This window comes from Humulus lupulus, chromosome 8, assembly GCF_963169125.1.
Source record: "Humulus lupulus chromosome 8, drHumLupu1.1, whole genome shotgun sequence".
Taxonomy (NCBI): domain Eukaryota; kingdom Viridiplantae; phylum Streptophyta; class Magnoliopsida; order Rosales; family Cannabaceae; genus Humulus; species Humulus lupulus.
In genome coordinates, this window is record NC_084800.1 from 149,634,009 (window position 1) to 149,650,907 (window position 16,899).

General features: G+C 38.1%; 1 long non-coding RNA gene and 1 pseudogene across 1 annotated transcript; both read right to left on the reverse strand.

Annotated features, from left to right (window-relative positions):
* Positions 1 to 2,187: 2,187 nt before the first annotated feature.
* LOC133796150 (outer envelope protein 61-like) lies at positions 2,188 to 5,259 on the reverse strand (annotated as a pseudogene).
* Positions 5,260 to 5,520: 261 nt separating this feature from the next.
* LOC133794444 (uncharacterized) lies at positions 5,521 to 6,270 on the reverse strand. Its single transcript, XR_009875222.1, has 3 exons — positions 6,182 to 6,270; positions 5,806 to 5,873; positions 5,521 to 5,532 (listed from the first exon to the last, which is right to left on the reverse strand). It is a non-coding gene; the product is annotated as an uncharacterized LOC133794444 (long non-coding RNA).
* Between the last annotated feature and the right edge of the window lie 10,629 nt (positions 6,271 to 16,899).

Below are 16,899 nucleotides of genomic sequence, written 5' to 3' on the forward strand. Positions count from 1 at the left end.
TTTTACTTACACAAAACTAGGAAAACAAATATGAAAGTTGAAGCCAAATAAGGTAACATAAATAGATTTTTATTAATTACTCAAATGTAATTACAATATTTAGTCTACTAGTCTAGGCTTAAGAAATCATATCACAACATAATTTATGCCCAATTCAGATTCCTTTATCACTAAATACAAAACAAGAAATGTATACAAAAATTAGTGAAATACATTCTTCCATTCTAAAGGCCTCAACTACAAATGTTGTCAATAATTGCTCCAAAGAAATCATCTCAATATACCTGCACATTGTAAAAAAAAAAGTCCTTTTATTATTAAGAACTTAAGACTTAAGCTAGTTTCCACCTGTAAGCATATAAAGTTTAAATTAAATTTGTAATAACTCCAAAACTTGACGAAACAGCAGGGTATAGCAAGATGTACTACCATGCAAAACAACTGAAGCAACAAAACATGCAACTTAAAACAATAAGCTAAGAGATGAACGAAGAGAAAATTCCACTGCCAAACAGAGTACTCTATCAATACCTAAAACTTAATGAAAATGAAAGAAACATTCAGCAGCATAATTCTAAAGCACAACAGAAGACTTTCTTCTTTATACCTTGACAAGGGCTGATAAAAGTCATCTTTTTGTTGGTAGTAGGATAGCTTAATTGACAATGTACCTTAGTTTCTCTTCATTGGTTCTGTCAAGACATAAAGAAATAGCTCAGTTGACTATGTATCAGGAAAAAGCAAAAGTTCCACCAGAGAAAATGTTTTGTAAGAGGAGAGGGAACCTGAACAATTGACAATAAATGCCATAATAAGTGTATCAGAAAAGATCATTGACATAATATCCCCAACTATTTAATTATGTGAATGAGAGCCTTTTTCATATCATTACTAGTCCCATAATCTGCAAGAGAAACAAAAAATCATAATATTGTCAATGCATAAAAAATTAGTAGATTCAATATTAGAGATAGAGTAAATATATGATAAATAATGTATATGTGATTTGTGATTTTTAATTTGAATGCACCTCTACAAATATATTATTAAAATATGAGAATGTTAACATACTTGTTTGCTTGCCAGTGTATATAAATATATGTTTATTTGTATACATGTTGTGGATACATGCTACTCGAGTTTGAAAACACAAGCTGAATTAGTCTAGAGAGCATGATAAAACAATGAAAATAATGAAATATATGCCATCATCTAGTGAACACATAGGTACTAAAACTTTCACAAGTCTCACACAACATCTGGGTCAATAAAGAGGAGTTGGTTTAGTCTATGATAGTTCTATTCATGTCATCTTTTACTGTTTTTTCATGCACTTCATGTCATCTAAGTCAACACTATTTTTTACATGCTCTTTTTAATTTTTCTCTGCATTGCATTCATATCCTCATACTGAAAAAAATATTACATGACATTTTAACACATAATAGACCCAGAAAAGAAAAGAAAAGAAAAAAGCTCAAAATTCTATAACAAAACTTGGGTGCATTTACCTGAAATGAAATGTGATTGTCCAAACTATCAGCCTCAGGCAACTTTTCTAGATCCTTGGACTATACCAAGTAAACCCCAACTCTCTAATTTATTTCAAAAATATAAATATTAAAGATAATATTAGATAAATAAATAAATGAATATCAAAAACTACAAATACATAAATACAAAATTAATTACTAGTTTCATAACTAGAAAGATATATGAAGAGCCATTTTGCCAATCATGTTTGATGCAGACTTTACCATGTCAGCATTTACCTCTCCAGAATTACCAGCATTCAAAGCAGCATGCAAAGTTGTGAATAAAAAAAAATAGACTAGAAAAATTGCAACAAATAAATGATGAGAATGGTACATTTTTTTAAAAGAAAAAAAAAGGAGCCAGTTTTCCAACGTGAAAACTACAAATCTTGTATGAAATTTTAGTTCAGCTCTGAGAAACCTTACAACAAAAGAGACCCTAAAGGAGTAAAATAGCACTTCGATAGCATATTAGAATAAAAACGCAGTATTGGCTTAGCTTCAGCACTAAAAATATCAAGCAAGAGGTTGTTTATATATAAGTGTATGAGAGAGGGAGGGAGGGAGGGAGGGGGAGAGAGAGAGATGTACAAAAGTATGTAGCATGAGCAAACAAAAGTAGATGTCCTCTTACACAAAGAAAAACAAAAACAAAAACAAAATTAGAGTGCCTAAAAAAAATGAAAACAACTCCTTTAGAGCAGAAACCTACAAGCCGCAAGATCAACATGGATGTTAAAAATAAAGGTTATATTTCTGTATTAATAATGCTCATGCTAAAAATTCCTACACAATCTAATGCATCAAATTTTAACAATAAGACCTACTTCTAACATTCGATATGAAAATACCAAGTTACCAACCTAATAGCTTCAGGATCATTTTTTAAAGCCTACAAATGCTTAGAATTGGTTTGCAGACCACCATTGGAAGACACTCTCTCTGTTTTACCTGAGTCACTGATGTCTCGTGATTGTGTGACTGAACACTGTGTTGATGAGCGTTTAATGTCATAAGAAGTTGCACTCTCATCTTCATTTATCTCTTCAATTACTAAGCCTAAAAATCAATCAAAAATAAAATAAAACTTACAAACTTTAACATAAAGCTTCATACGAACTTCATGCAAAGTAATGAACTAACATCAACTGAAAATAAAATAAGTACAAAATTAACAAACCTCTTGGTGCACGTGCACCTCCCTCCTTCAGTAATCTTTCCTCAGCATCCCTATTAAAACAATATATGCTAGTTAAAAAAAGAAAAAGAAGGAATAATTGATGTTAATCTGCTATAACAAATTCCAAGAAGATCATTCACAAGAAATCACACCTCAAGACCTCTGCAATTGTTTCATCATCAGGAGAAACTTCATGAGCCTTGATAAGATCAGAGACAACATCCTAACAACAAGAATGTCCCCCAATGGTTAGCAGGGAAATTGCATAAACATCCTTCAGAAAACATTTAAAAGAAACTCACTTGTAGTTGACCTAGTTATTTATATGCTTGACCTCTCTGGTAAAGTGCTTTCAAATTCTTCACATCATATCCCAATACCTGTAACAATGTAAAACATTTCTAAGCTGATGAGCAAGTTAAAAAAGAAAAAGAGCATTAATGAATTGTTAATATCTGCATATACCTTCTGAACATAAAAGCATTATTTTCCGAAACAATTTTTTTATTATAAGATCAGAACTGATAGATTGAAAATGAGAAAATACAAAAGCAATATTAGATAACAAACAGTCCTCTAACTTTGGTGCTATTATTATAAATGTCTTGATTATTAATCACAGTTGACTGATATATAGTATAATAGAAAGCAAAAGGAAGACAACTCAATACCTCAGAACCTTCTTTTACGCATTCATCAAACTGCTTTGTTTTCAAGTAACATGACATCAAGTTTAGTTAGCATGCCAACTGTAGTGCTTGACCTTTCGATGATGGAATGCCTTTTAGGTTCTTTTTTGCCTAAGATTTCAAAGATGAAAAGTACTAATCATACTCAAAAACCAAAAGTTCACACTGAAAGTATAGCAAGTTCTCTTCAAGTAGGCCAAAGTAACAGTAAATATACTCACAAGACAGTACTTCTGCAAGGCATCATTGTACTTTCCCTGGCTATGAAGCTCATTTCCCTGCCAAATTATATGCAAAATAAGTGTGAATGAAGACAATGAAGATAGACTAGGGGAATCTACGAACACTTTATGAAATATATGTTCCACTATATAATCGAATGGCTGATCATTGATGTTCTAATTAGTCCTTAATCAACAAAAAATGATTAAATAAATCGAATTGTGGGTAAGAGTTTTTTAAAGACAGTATTTGATTTTTCCCCCCCTCTAGAAGCAGAAACATTGCAGATCAAGTGATATAGTTAAGATTTTCTAAGATTAAAAGTAGTTATTTCTCTACTATCGAGAACATTGCAGATCAAGTAGTTGTTTAAGAACATTACAGACCAAATGATCTAGTTAAGATTTTTTTTTTCAAGATTTTAGAGCTTATAAAAAAGAAGAAAAAAAAAGTATTTTGCTCTTTTTTTAGCACACCTTTTTCGCCATCTTTTTCTTAATATAATGTCTCTCAAGCAAAGGTACAAATAAAGATAATATTTTAAGGGTCCTTTAATGAAATATGCGGCCCTTTCATCAGTATGTAGCTTCTTTGAGTTTGTCGAACTTTTAAGAAACATATAAATTAGTCTTAATGTGGAAAAACAGAGATTGATAATCAAATTGTCAGTTTACGCATTCTTCATTTCATTCTAACTCTATAATCCACTCTTCATTCCATGTTCAAAAAATCAGAAATAGTAGAGGAGTATCATTATAAGAAACAAAAAATGGAAAACTGCCCGTCCTCTAAGTCACACTAATAATTTTTTTAAGCTATAAACGAAACTACTATATAGGATTTGGGCCACAACTTTCCTATCAATAAGAGGGTTAAAGCTTATGGAAGGTAGTTGTTTCAGTTGAGGCATCTAGCCAACTTGCATAGGCCTCATCTCTACAGAAAGCAATGAAAAAAATTTCCCTATAAATTGCTGAAGGTTTTCCTTTCATCTCTAAAGGGAACCACAAGTGAGTTTAGCAAATAGGTTCCTAATCTAAAGGTCTCAGGTATACATATCCTATAACTATAATAATGGGGTATTCTTTCCCTTTTAAGTACTTTCTGCTCCCTGTTTATCAAAATGAAAGTTAAGATTGCTAACATCCTGTGGTGCTAGTAATTATTAATAAAGTTGGTGTACCAAACAAATAAAATAGTTCATTTCGTTTTGGCAGCACTACAAATGACAAAATCCACGCTACCCTCTAAGTCAATAAAACAAAAGTTAATGAATTTAACGTTCAAAATGTATTGAGACTAGGACTTAAGCTTAGGCATACTATCTTTCATCGTGTAGGTGGCCAACTTAGTGCAATGCTTACTGAAACATAAAAATTAAGAATCTCAATGTTAACATTAAAATTGCTCAAAATGCAAAAGTAAAAGATAAGAAAAAACAAACCTGTTTCTTTAGCATCTGAGCTCCATTCAATTCATAAGTGATCTGGGCATCAAGATGTGTACGCATAACTGCTATCTCTTCAGGCATTGAGTTAGCCATCTTCTCTCCAATCTCAGCCATCTCCTCTGGACGGGTATACTTCAACTGTTTTGCTGCATTCTTCAGGTCTTCAGGCCTCAAGTTCTTCATGCCTTCAGAGTCCAACTTCAATAACTCCGCCTTTATAGATTGCTTTTTCCCCGCATAGTCAAACGCCAATGGAGCATCTCATGCAGAGTTAGAAAAGCCATCACTCCACCAACTGTCAGAATTTTTTTTAAGAATCAAATTATCTCATGCCTATGTTTAGTAGCAAAAGTAAGTTTCATCCATCTATAAACATTTTTAGGAATCAATATCACTAACCTGCTCCAAGAACGCCTTCAAGAATTTCAGGATTAAAGATGCTTTGGAATAGATACGCTGCAAGTAAAAGAAAAAATTACAGAGAAAATCAGTTTTAGGATAGCAACTGCATTTCGGCAAAAACATAAGATTTCCCCAAGTGTAAAATCAAGTTTTTAATCCCCTCAAAGGGTGCCTGTGTGGTTAAGTACAAGTCCTTCCTTCCAGGACCAGCCTTGCTTTGATTCAAGCCAGTGTGTCCTCTAACATGTAGCAAAACAAATTTAATAGAAAACTCTGCTTTCAAACAGAAAACAGCCTAGCATTCACATTAGACAGAAGTTCGCGTACCCACAATTATAACACCCAACGGTTCAGCAAAACCAGAAAGGGTTGCCAATTTGAATGCCTGCCACTTGCTGTGAAAGATCACCAAATCATTAAATCTTAGTTTATTGAGACAGATTATATCACCAATTCAACCAACCTTAAGAAACCACCAGTACAGAAACAAACATTTTGAAACTCAGATTTTGTAGACACTAGAACAATACTCCAAATTTTCAAACTAAAAATGCAACTCAGCTAGCTTCCATAAATTGATGATCCTTGGATTTGAGATACGAAACAAATAACTCAATGAGTAAGGAAAAGAGTTCAGGGGATGGGCAACCCTCAAAAAAAAAATTAATTAGATGAAGATTAAAGAAAACCAGCGATTACTAACCAGCGGGTGAATATACTCTTTACAATTACCATCCTCGCTCTTCTTCAACCAAACATGCTCAAACGGTTGGCTCACATTATTAACAAAGATTTTGAACTCCTATTGAGGTCTCAGAATCTACGGTATATGGAATGGAGTCTTCGGTTTCGTCCCGGTGATCTTATCCTTCGTCGCCACCTTACGGGTGATGAATTAGAATCCTGCCCACTTGGCAACTGACTCGCCCCCTTCTTTTTCTTCCCACACACTAACTGAAACCCATCATCCACAATCGAAGTCCCATTCGTCACCCTCCCATCATCCAACAAACTCAGAGCAAGAGAACGAGAGAGGCAGTGAGAAAAAATAGACAAGAACAAAATTAACCCAAAACTCAACACTCCAAACATACATATATGCATATATAAAATAGAGAGAGCCGAGAGTGTCGGGGGTAACAGAAGAAAACTATATATATATATTCCTGAATATATATGTGCAGAGGGAAATCAGAAGAGTCGAAAAAAACTTAGAAAAAAAATTAAAATCAAGAGTTGAGGGAGGGAGTATATACGTTGTACTAACTGAGGGATGGAGAAATGTGAGTGGGTTTGGGGGTTTCGGCGTTTGGGTTTGGGTTTGGGGGTTTCTTCGTTTGGGATTTCTAAAAGTAAAAAAGGGAAAGTGACAAAAACTCTACCAAAGGATGCAAGAAGCCAGTGATAGAAGCCATAGATTTGAGGGGTGGAGGAGATTTGAGGGATGAAGGAGACCGAAGCAGGGATTGAGTTCGGAGACCGTACATAGCCGAAGAAGAAAATGGGTCACTGTTCTTAGTGTCCGAAATGTTGAAGATAGTCTGAAAAAAAAATGCTAAATGGCGGGCTCACTAAGAAATCTACTGCCCTTTTTTCATTAATTTGCCACATATAATACTTTTTCATAACACATTTTTATTAGTAGTATATTCGTGTGTTATGGAAATGGGTATTTGGTGTAGTGAGTGAGCGTACATGTTCGGTCAATCTCCAGAACCAATAACCTTGGCTCGCTCTGATAACAAGTTGTGACGCCCTATTGCCTTAGAGCCGTTACAAAGTGAGTTTAAAAACGTGCATTCAACTCGCTAATCGAGGTTTTAGGTCAAATAGTGTAATTAAGCCATAAACAGAGGAAAAAATTTAGAAACAACTTTATTTCATTGAAAATCATAAAAGTTTAACACTTGGGATCCCAAAATACAGTTTAGAAATATTTACAACATATAAATTGAACCAAGTCGGCTAAACGACAAAATCTAGGTTTTGTTACATTCATCTCCCAAAATCCACTGGCTGTGGCAGCCAGGCAGGCCAAACATGTACACGCCGCTTCATGCTTCCTACACTCATGGTTGGTTGAATTTCTCCTTGCCCTTACCTGCACCACAAAGCACCCGTGAGCCGAAGCCCAGCAAGGAAACCCACAAACAGATAACATATGCAAAACCAACACATAGCATATAAACAGGCCATCAATAGGCTAAACACATATGACCAAGCCGTCCCAAGTGCTTTACTAGGCCCTGGGTTCGCGGTCCACACCGTGAGGATATCCCAGGTATCCTTTAGGGACTCACCTTGGCAACTCGCACTCCACGTGCTCAACGCTGCTCCCGACCCCTTGCTGTACTCGACCATGCACTCAACGTGCCCAACGCCGTTCCCGGCCCCTGCTGACCTCAGCCTATACCGTTCCCGGCTCTTGCCGACCATTCAAATGATTGCATTCATAGCATAATAAACAAATCCTGAATACTAGCAAAATCAATCAAAGGGCTACGCCCTCCAATTCAAACACTTTGGGCTCAGCCCTGCTGTAGATTCCAAGAACTTTACTTAGCAAAGATAGATATTAGTATTATAGTATTAATAGTATTGTCTTTGTAACTGTGGATTTTTGGTTCAGACCGGGAATTATTTGGACACTCATAGTAGTACTTATAGATTTTCTAAGATTAACCTATAGTTTAAGAATATTGATGTTAACCTAAGGTTTGATTAATATGACTGATATTAAGGATAATATTTATTATACTATAAGGTTTAGATAAGAACCAATAGGATTTTAAGCACATGTTATGTATGGGTGATTAAGGATTAAGTATTTTGAGGATTAAATTTAATAAGGTTAAATGTTTGAATGCTATAAGGTCAGTCAACAGCTTTGAATACGTTGAGAGCCTAGTGAAGGCTGTTTACTCCATTCAAACATAGCTAAAAATGTGTAATTTCGTGTTTAATTAATCAGTGTGTGCCGATATATCGCAGCTATAGGGGGCGATATATCGCAGCACGTAGATACGGAAAACACGAGACAATGCACGACAGCCTCGGGCATACTGGCCCAGGAGATATATCGCCTACAGGGGGCGATATATCGCCTCCTTCAGTATATTTCAAAAGTTTTTGAATTCCTTTTCCTTTCAGCCATTCAACCTCTTGATAAGTCCATCACCTTTTTGAAGGAGTCTTCAGCCTCTGCTGAACGATTATTCAAATTATTTTAACCTAAAAAGCTATTATTTTTATTCAAGTAAAATTAAGATCCTTTCATTCCTAAACTCTATAAATAGGACCTAGTACCCAGCCATTATTCATCTTTTGCTCTAAGTTTAGAGGCTGCAAGTGCTAAGTGAGTGTGAGAGTTAAACACCTGGGTTGGGGAATCATAAGCTTGATCATTATAAGCTTATCAAACACTTTGGGAAGTAAGGTTCTATAGTATTTCGGTTCGAGGTTTAGATTGGTCTACAAGTCTTCAAGGTATTTCCACACTCTAGTTCGTTGGTTTTATGTTATTTCCTTTCTCATAGTCTTCTACTCAGTCTTCTAACCTTATTCTTATTTTGGTTAGGAAATCTAAGAACTTGCACATAAGTTTTTGGTAAGTATGTTTCTCAAAGGTTTAGTCATTCCATTCTTTTCATTAATTTTTCTTCAATCTACTCACCCTGTTATATATGGTTTTAGGAGTGTTCCAAAAGTCCCAACGCTGCCCTCTTATCCCGGTAACTTTGGTAAGGAAAATAGGATAGAAATGCATATGTTATATGTTCTATATGTTATCTTATGTTTCTTATGTTATGATAAGTGTTATGATATATATATATGTTTGTAGGCTTGGGCATATGACCCATATGACTAACAAGACCCCAAATAGATTATGGGCATATGACCTACTTAGCTAGTAGGACCCCACTAATCTCATGGGCATGTGACTTGTTTAGTCTATGGGACCCCAAGTAATAATGGCCATTATAGTATGTGTATGATAAAGTGTTATGTTAAGTTTTTATGTTTCTTATGAAATTATGTATATGAACTATGTGTTAGATTTTTCCTTGCTGGGCATTAGGCTCATTCCTTTTTGTTTATATGTGCAGGACAATAGCTATAGTGGCGGTAAGATTCATGGATGTTTGGGAGAATGTGTATCGGTGGTGAATGGAGTCAAGGAGTCGAGAGTTCGATTTTCGAGGATGTAGTCTTGTTATACCTTTTTATGGTTTTACATGTATTTTTCTGCACTTTCTATGTAACTCCTTTTCACTTTAAATTATGTTTTGTTTTTAAGACAATGGGATCCCATATCCTTCTTGATATTTTATGTAAGTAACTCTTATTTCTATAAGTTTTTCTAATAAAGTTATGGTATTTTCGCAAAATGTAAGTTTTAATAAGGATTTGTATGTATAGTTTCGTTAATGGTCCAAAAGTCTAGAGTACTGGGTCATTACAGTTGGTATCAGAGCACCAGTTCCTTTGGATGAAGTTCTCCTCGATACACACACTCAAAGGCTCTAAATCTGACCGCCAAGTAAGTATTTAAGTTACAAGTTATTTTGCTTATGTGTATAGCTAACAACTTTAGTGTTTATGTTTTCAGTTAAGAATGAACGGAGCTTTAACCTACCAAGATATCCGAGCCATTAAGGCTTTAAAAAGAATAAGGGAGCCAAGAAACACCGTAGGAGCACTAGAAAGGATCACTCGAAGATTGCTCTTGTTCCACAATGAAATAGGTCACCTTCAAGAGTCTAAGCAAATAATGTTAAGATCAACGGAGCAATATGTACTAATAATTAGGCTATTTAAAGATTTCCATCCTGTAATAGCAGCCCTAGAAGAAATATGGGAAACCATGAATGATGAGGATGAATTACCATTAGTGATGAGATATTACTTCCTCTTAGTTAGGTTCAGTGCAAAATTCGAGTTTCAGTTCACAAATGAGCAAAAACATAGGATTCTCACAAACCTTCCTAGAGGACATTTTGATGCACATGACAATGATGATTATGAGGAGATAGATGACGATATGCTAGATGAAGGATCAGATGTAGAAGATCCCGATTTTTTAGATTAATAGTTTTTATTGTTTGTTTTATTTACTTTTTATTTTACGATTGTAATAAGTGAAAACTATTTTTCCAAATGAATAACATGCTATTTTATTATCATGTATAAGTTTGATTTTATTTTCACAATCATAATAAGTAATAAATAAAATGAATAATGACTAAGTTCGGTGAGGGTGGATACAAATCAATGAACCAAGTTTCCTTATTGAGAGTTAGGGGGCCATAGTAGTGGGAACGATTTTACTGATCCCAGCCCTCCCTCAATATGGTTAACTTTGGAACAAAGATAAGTTTCGAGCCTGAGAATTAAGTCATATAGGATGATTAGAAACACACTTAGAAAATAAAGATGACTTGTTTTTCTAAGTATAGAAACCCACTCTAAATAATAAATAAAGACCTATGTAATTTTTCATAAAAAGTCATAATAAATAGGTTCGAGATATGTTTGTTTTAGAATAAGTTTTTACATTAGAGCCTATTAGGTAATGTTTTAACATGTTTCTTACAACTGTTAGAACTCTGCTACGATGTCGCTTTGAAGATCTGCACTCACCAACGGAAACGCCTCCAACGTTGTTCCAACGACCAATGATGCCCCTCCAGTTCGCAGAAGAGGAGTGCGTGCTACTGCCCGCCGCAACGCACCGGCACCACCAGCTGACAACACTGCGGAGATCGCCAGACTGTGACAGCAAGTCAAGGAACTTCTGCAGCAACAACGCCAACAGGCTCAAACTCAACCTCAGCCTCCGTCGCAGTCGCAGCCGCAGCCACAGCAAATGGCCCCAGCACCCCAACAAGTTGGTCCATAAGGGGGATGGCCAATGAAGAATTACGCGTCGTATCCAGTATCGAACATGGAGCCAGTGTATGAGAGGTCCCGCAAGCAGCACGCTCCAAACTTCAAAGGGACTACAGACCCCTTTGAGGCGGAAGAATGGCTAAGGAATGTGGAGCCGATTCTGACACACATGAACCTTAATAATGCGGACCGCATATCCTGCGTCTCGTCCTTGCTCAAGAAGGATGCCAGGATATGGTGGGACTTGGTCCAGCAATCCCATGATGCTGCCACCATGACATGGACCCAATTTGTAGAGCTGTTCCACAAAAAGTACTACAACTCAGCTGTACTCGCGTCAAGAGTTGAGGAGTTTGCCAATCTGAAGCAAGGAAATTTAACAGTGGCAGAGTATGCTCGTCTGTTTGACCGCTTAGCAAAGTTTGCAGCAGAGATGGTTCCAACCGATTTTTTGAGGGTGAACAAGTTTGTTAGAGGACTTCGACCGAAGATCGAGATGGGGGTTAAGCTAGCGAACCCGGGAAACACTACATATGCCGACGTTCTTGAGACGGCAATCGAAGTAGAGAGGTTGCAGGCCAATGTAAGCAAAGAAGAAGCCAGTAAGCCTGAACCAAGACAACATAATCAACCTCAGGCCAGTCGGAACAACAACAACCATAATGGCAACAATCAGTCCAGCAACAACGGTAACGACCAGAAAAGACGGCATCCGGATAACAAGAAGTTCGACAGCGATAAGAAGGCACGTACGAATAATGGGGGAAATAGGCCAGGCTACGTGGAATACCCACCATGTACTAAGTGTCAGAAGAAGCATCCTGGAGAATGTCGCGCCAACACCAAGGAGTGTTTCAACTGTGGTCAAGAAGGGCATCGTAAAAGAGACTGTCCTCAGTAAAAGCCAGAAGGGAAGAAGGACGAAAAGATGGTTCCTGCTAGGGTTTTTGCTTTAACCCAAGGAGAGGCTGATGCTAGCAACAAGGTGGTCACAGGTCAGGTTTCTATCCTCAATAACTTATGTCATGTATTATTTGATTCGAGAGCCACTCACTCGTATATCTCGTTAGGAATGATAGAAAAACTAGACAAACCTAGTGAAAGATTTAGAACTAGGTTTGTAACCGAGTTGCCTTTGGGCAAAGTAGTTCTATCATCACGAATAGTACGTGGTGTACCGATCAAGATTGAGGACATAGAACTTGAAGGAGACCTGATATAGCTAGTGATCAAGGACTTCGACGTAATACTAGGCATGGATTGGCTAGCACGACATGGCGCAACGATCGACTGCAAATGCAAGAAGGTGATGTTCGAGACTCCTGACGGCCATAGACGATGCTTCATGGGACAAGCTTCAGCATTACGCACCCCGTTAGTATCATCTCTCAAAGCTCAACGAATGATGGAGAAAGGATGTCAAGCGTTCTTAGCCAGCATCACGAATGTGGAGAAGGAGACATCACTTAAGGTTGGAGATGTTCGAGTTATACAAGAATTTCCAGAAGTATTTCCTGATGACTTACCAGGATTGCCGCCAAATCGAGAAATAAACTTCACGATAGAATTAGTACCAGGCATCGAGCCTGTCTCTAAGGCACCATACCGGATGACACCTATGGAACTCAAGGAGTTAAAGACGCAGCTACAAGAACTCCTAGACTTGGGTTTTATTAGGCCTATGTACTGATATCATAGGTATACAGGGTCCATGCACAGTGCCAACGAATACAAAGGGGTCCTCACCCTTGGGCTCAAAGATTACCATCTTCTTTTTGCAATCTATCATTTCCCCATACTTCTCTAGTCAATCCATACCTAGAATTATATAAAAATCTGTCATCACCAATTCTACCGAATCAAATGATAATTCCTTGCCGTCCACTGTAACTAGTAGTGATCTAACCCATCTCCTGGAAACCACTAACTCCCCAGTAGGCAACATAGTACCAAACCCCAGAAGATAGAAGTCACATGGTCTACACAATCCACCTATAATCCTACTAGCAACAAAAGAGTGTGTAGCACCCGAATCAATCAAAATGGTATAGAAGGTTCCAGCACTAAAATGTTGACCTGTAACTACTGAGGGACTAGCCTGGGCCTCTGCCTGGGTCAAGGTGAACAGCCGAGCTGGCATCAGGCTATCCATTATCTTCAACTCCTCTCTCGGGCAGTCTTTCTTCAAATTACCATACTACTACAAAAAAAGTAGGCTTTCCCACGACAGCAATGTGGCACCTCCTGCACCGAGCATAGTCTAGGAATGCGCTGCAGTTCTCACCGCCACTCTGGCGGCCCACCTGTATGCCCCGTGGCCTCCTATCTGGCCCTAAAGATGAAACTGTATCCAGAGTTTTCCCATTCTGATCACTAGGGCCTCTGCCCCTACCAAAACCTGTAAATGGAGGTCCCGGCCTCCTAGAATCCCTTCTGGCCGCATTGTCACACCAGATCTCATTCTCTGCACTCTCTGCTATAAGCGCCTTCTCCTCAGCCTGTGCATAAGTAGTCAATCGTGGCACAGAGGTAATATGAACGTCCTGGGCTATCATAGGTTGTAGCCCTTGAAGGAACCTCTCTCTTCTGGTCCCATCAGTGGGCACCAGATCCCCGAAACTTTGCCAATCTGTCGAACTTCATGACATAATCAGTCACTATCATCTTACACTAAAGCAACTTGCTAAATTCCTTTAACTATGTTGTTGTAGTATTTCTCATTGAACAAGGTTCTGAACTCTTCCCATTCCATGGTGGTTACTGCTCTGGTCTGGGATACCAGCTCCCACCATATTCAGGCATCCTCCCGAAATATATAAGTGGCGCAAGCCACTCTCATTTTACCATCTAACCTCATAAAATCTAGGATGGTGGTTATCATGGTCATCCACTTCTTAGCCTTCAGTGGATCTGAGTTGCCCTCAAAGACTAGAGGATATTGCTTTCTAAACCTCCTATACAGGGGTTCCCCACCTATCTCAACCTGCCTGAGGATGCAATATTACCGGTACCTCCGACTGTATCACTACTGGTACTGCGGACTGTGGGTTCCCTCCTTTAGTTTGTTGCTGTCTCAAGAGGTGTATCTCTTATTCCTGCCTCCCTAACCTAGCTCGTATGCTAGCAAGCACCTGTTTCTAGTTTTCTAGAGCTAGCGAGTGGGGCCCTGCCTTGGTAAGCTCTTACCTATTATCTGGATATACCAAGAAAGATGTACGGTCTAATGAGGCTACTACGAAATATTTACTCATTGGTGGGGCAAGCTCTTCTATTCTGGTTCATGGTTTCTCTTGGCTATATGGTTCATCCGGGGGAGAGATCGAGCTTCAAGAAATAGTGAATGGTCTTATCAATACACAAATGTATAACTCCCCAGGAATTTCAATTGCGCTTATATTCATCACTGTAGGAATTGGGTTCAAGCTTTCCCCAGCCCCTTCTCATCAATGGACTCCTGACGTATACACCTTCACTGGCCCGTAACTCTTGGCCAGCCAACCTCTCTGACCTTCGAGGATTCATACTGTTACTCAATCCACCCTCAGTGATCAAATCGGTCGTTAGGTAAGTAATAACTATACCTCTTGTCACCTGTCGGTCCAAGATCAAACAGATAAACAACAAGTGCAATGCTAATAAGCATGTCATCACTCAACATATTCATTCATGGTGCTAATAAGCACTTCCTAATATCCATCAGCAAATAATAATGTACATATACATATCCAAGCATTTACACAAGTATAACATTGCTAATAAGCATGTTCCATTAATCCCTGCCAGTATTAACAGTGCTAATAAGCATTTCTTGTCCTATAAACAGATAATAACACTAATAAGTGGTTCCGTTGCATTCATAAGCAGTAACGATGCCAATAAGCACGTTCTTTATCATTCATGCAGTAGTGAAGGGACAAACCACATCAGATCATTTCATCCTTCCTAAACAGAAATGCAGATAAGGCATTCATGTCATGTTTAAACATTTAAACACATAATCACATAATAATTACTGAACCCTGAGTCGAACTTGTCTTTAGTGGTGAGTGTACATGCCAAAGGTTACACCCTCCTAATCCAGGACTATTACACTGTGTACTTTAAATTGTGTCAGACTTGCTAATAAAATTATTTGGCTTAAAACGTGTAACTATTGTTAATGTCAAGGGTTAGGGTTAAAATTTTTGCTCAAAGGAGCTGTTGACTTTTATTTAAATGGTTTTTATACATTTGTCGGATCCCAAAATATTACAATCAAATTCTTAAAGAAGTGTAGGTATATCAAAAATTACATCCAGTCGGCCTAAGAAGCAAAAACAAGGCTACAACCCTAGTTCCTCTGAGATATCCTCGACCGTGGTGGTCGAGCAGTCGCATATGTAAATGCCACTACCGAAGCTCTCCAAATCATGGCTGGTCAAGCTTTCTGTTCCCCTTACATTCACCACAAAGCAATAATAACCTACACATACAGTCATTCAACAACAAAAAAATGGTCATTGGACCAATTTGGAGATGCTGCCATGAATAGTTGACCATAGAGCCAACCCCGGGGCCTATTCCCTAGCTATGTGACCATAGAGTCACTTGGGGCCCTTGCCCTTAGCTTTGAGTAACTTGCCATAGAGCTAGCCCAAAACCTTTGGTGTTCCAACAACCATAGGGTCGACCAACATAATAGTACGTTGCTGATTTAGGCCTAAGCATTTCGACTAGCACTGAGCCATCTTTTTCTGTCCTTGACTAATAATCAAGCCCTCATCCAGGTATTCAAACTTCAAAATAGAAACAGATATGAATAGGCATATCCCAACAAAATGAGTACGCATGCATGTTAATCACATAACACCATCAACTAACTATACACATAATACTAATCATACCTATTTAACGGAGCCTCAGGCCCTGACCATAGAATCCATGCAACAAACATGAAACACTTAAGCAGGTATAGAATATTCAAGTAGGATCATCAACATGTGAAACAATAGCTTAAACATAAACGTTCTCAGGGGCCCAAGCCCTGATCACATATAACACGTATTTGGAGCAGTTTTCTTACCTCAGGTCCGAGTATAGCGTAAAATAAGGATGACCCTTGAGCACGATCCTAGTTCCAAGACTCTAGCGATAACCTATTCACAACCATAATATAGGTTTCCATCAATAACAAGCAAATAAAGGCTTCCAGCTTGAGCCCTAGCCTCTGGGGCCTTGAATTCCACTAAATTTAGTAGTGGAATTGATCTTGCGCCCTAAGGAAAAGGTTCCCATCATTAAAAACTCCCCAAGGCCAAAGCTGCCCAGGCTGGCTGCGACTTGCCCTTGAGGGTCGCGGCACAACCTTCGAATCTGAGGCCCCTTCCTCTGGCAAAGGGATGTAGGGCGTGACCTGCCCTAGAGGGTCACGGCGCGCCTCCCTCATAGAGGCCACCCAAGGCCCTAGGTTCAGCTGAGACGTGGCCCCTCAAGAACAGAGTCGCGACTTGGCCCTACGAACATAGATTTTGCTCATTTTCCAACAGCTAAATT